The sequence below is a fragment of the Myotis davidii genome, unplaced genomic scaffold (genome assembly GCF_000327345.1).
Source record: "Myotis davidii unplaced genomic scaffold, ASM32734v1 scaffold125, whole genome shotgun sequence".
NCBI lineage: Eukaryota > Metazoa > Chordata > Mammalia > Chiroptera > Vespertilionidae > Myotis > Myotis davidii.
The window spans coordinates 6,143,647-6,146,829 of NW_006299390.1; the positions used below are offsets into that span (position 1 = coordinate 6,143,647).

The window sequence follows — 3,183 nt, forward strand, 5'->3', positions numbered from 1 at the left end:
ATTTGGATAAATGTTGTGACAAATGTTAATGAAGCACTCCAATAAGGGAAAGAAATGGCACCAATACAATGGTTGGAAAATGACTTGATGTGGACATTAAATTTAAGGTAAAAACTGAAGGATAAGAGAGTATATCAATACTCCTTGCAGCAAACAGATGAATAACCTAAGTGGTTAGTTAATAAGCATCTTTAAGCAAAGGAACAGTTTAAGAGGAATGGCATGGTATAAGAAAACCTTATGGTATAATGCAGCACTCCAGGTCTCCTAATAATGTGTGTTGGGGTGGAAGGGGGAGTACAGAACTTACTACCTCTTGTAGAGGCAAGGAAAAGGGGCAGTTATTCTGGAATCTGGGTGGAGAGAAATACTCATAAAATTTGTGTATGTGTTGTAGAATGATACAACCACATCCTGGGAAGGAAATTTGTACTATGTGTTCACGTGATCATGTGTTTTTATAAATTTGAAAAAAAACAACAACCCACAAATACATTTTAGCTACAATCGGTCATTTTCCTTCCTGAATTCTCCTCTTTCATGCTGGCTGTTAATGGCCATTTTAGGGATCCAGCCAATGTGAATTTTAAATGATTGAGATATTTGGATTTACTGGGCTTTATATGTGGTTTGTAATCACTTGCACAGAAGTTAAGTTATATTTAGCCATTCATGTGTAATGATGTTTAGCAAAACTTCTATTCCCCATTTGCTGACTCACTCTGCTTAAGTGACAAATCCAGACGTCTGAACATTGATATCTTAGGGTGCTAAGTACTGGGTACTAAGTACTAGAAATATTTTGAGTAGTGGAAGAGAAAGTAATGGGTTTTAAAATGCAAAAAACCAAAAGCTAGTCTGTGGAAAACCCAACATTCAAACAGGTTAAAATTTGGAGCAGAAGAGTAAGTCTCTTTGATGCCTTGCCAATTGAAAATATCTGTGAGAAATATATTTAAAAATGCAGAGAATAAAGTTAAAATAATACCATGCATTTTTTCTTTTATGGTGGAATTTGTACAAAATATAATTTACCAGTGTTCCTGTGTTTGTAGAACATCAAACTAAGCAATAATGTAAACATCTATGTAAATTATAATACATATTTTACAAATCCCAACTATCAATATTTTTTTGAGGTCTAGTGATACTTTATTTAAAAAAAACAGATACCACTGAAGCCACAAGATTTTATTTTTTTATTTTAAATGCCACACTAATTAGATATGATAGTCCTGAATAATGAGAGTATTTACACATTGAATACAAAATAAATATAAAATAACTGAAAAATTAGTTATCCAATGATTCATCTTGCATTTCCACTGTTCACCTTCTGTTTCATTTTTCTTTGTCTTTTGTAAACCCTTTTCTTTCTTGCTTTTAAGTCAACTTTTGGCTCTGGTTTTACCCACTATATTTCTATAGGTTTTCCCTCAGCTGATGTAACAAAACCTCTGCAGTGGAATCATGTGGAAGGATAATCTTTGGTTCTTTCTTTCTCAGTTTTGGGGCCTCTTTCACTTGCTGTTTCTCCTTGTGTTTTGCAGCTGGGATGGATCTTAGGCATGTCTTACGCTGATGCATGTTTGGTGACTGGTAGTGAGGATTTTCATATAAAGTTGGTCCTCCAAAACTTCCCTGGAAAATCTTTATGAGATTTAAGATGAAACAAAGTCCTATTTCTACAAGAGCAGCATGGTCTATGATCTGAAAGTTCCGAAACCCTATCCTATTATCCTAAACAGTGAAAGTAAACACGTGGTTCACCAATGGTTGGTTTTTGGGATGGTAGCGTGGTGTACTAAAGATCTGAATTAAGAGTTCTTTTAACAAAGCATAATGTGCTAATTCATCAAAAGTAGGGTCAAAAGACAAAAGGGGCCAAGAACCTTTCAAACAGTTTCCAGTCATCTTTAGTTCAGGGAAGGTCTGAATATTTGGAACTAGGAATTTAGCAGATGGTCCATGATGTGAATTAGAAAGTCACACATAGAGATCTTGTTTCTTCTTACCTTCAATATAGATACATTTATTGCAGTTTTTCATTTCACAAAGCTCATTAATCACAAGTAACTTATCTTTACGATCCATTTTAGTATCTGCTTTAGAATGAGGCATCAAAATTCTTAAGTCTTGCATTAAATGTCTTGTTCCGAAATTTATTCCTCTGGAAGAAAAGATGAGAATCTGTTCCTTATTTTTCCACCTGCCCTTGCAAAAGGGGCCTGGGTTGTGATTTCTGTCTTCTTCCTCCGCCTCCTCTGCCTTGTGGCGCTGCTTAGCTGGAAGCCGGTCATCTTTTTCCTTCCTTCTCGGCCCCTTCAATGGGATTGCGGGACTGCCAGGCCCCCACGCTGCTTCCTCTTGGTCTACCAACATTTTTTAACAACACTGGTAGATAGAATAATTACCTTTCTGTTCACTTGATGGAAAATGATTTCATGAAATCAGTGTCACATGCAGAGGTGATTAAAGAGTATGCAACCACAGGCATATAAGCACAACCAATGGATGCAGACAACAAGGGGGGAGGGTGAGGGCAGGACTGGGGGGGTAGGGGGACTATGAGGGGATAAGGACACATTTGTAATACCTTAATCAATAAAGGGGAAAAAAAAGAATATGCAGCCAAGTAATATACTAGAGATATGTCAATATTATTACTTTATCTCCTAGTTTTTTTAATTTTTGTGATATTTGTCACACCTTAGTTATTTTTTATATGTGACTTCTCTTCTTAGTGTAAATATTTATGCTTCTATCAAATATTATGTTCATAATATTGTTTTCTTCTTATATTGGCTCCAGACAACTTAATCTGCCCTTGAACCAAGGGTGTTTTCTGAATAATTATCTTCTCCAGTAAAGAAGGAGATAAGGAACACTTAAGCTTCCCATGATTTACCTTACTTGCCCTTAATAAAGCCTTCTTAAACTGGTGCATAAATTGAACCATTTCTCAGAAGATACTGCCCACTTTGTTGTTAGAAAAATGCCAGCAACCTTCCATGATCAATTATACTCTTTTCATTCGCAGGAACTAAGATGCCTTGTGTGAGAGAGAACTGATTACAACTAATGACTATCCTGAAAACAGATCGCCATGACATCATGTAAGTAAATTAGTAAGACAGTTTATTCTAAATATTCTCTTGTATTGAAGCCATTACATGGAAATAC

The 3,183-nt window shown here is 35.7% G+C and overlaps 1 pseudogene; it reads right to left on the bottom strand.

The window, feature by feature from the left end:
- Positions 1-1,183: 1,183 nt before the first annotated feature.
- LOC102753832 lies at positions 1,184-2,959 on the bottom strand (annotated as a pseudogene).
- Between the last annotated feature and the right edge of the window lie 224 nt (positions 2,960-3,183).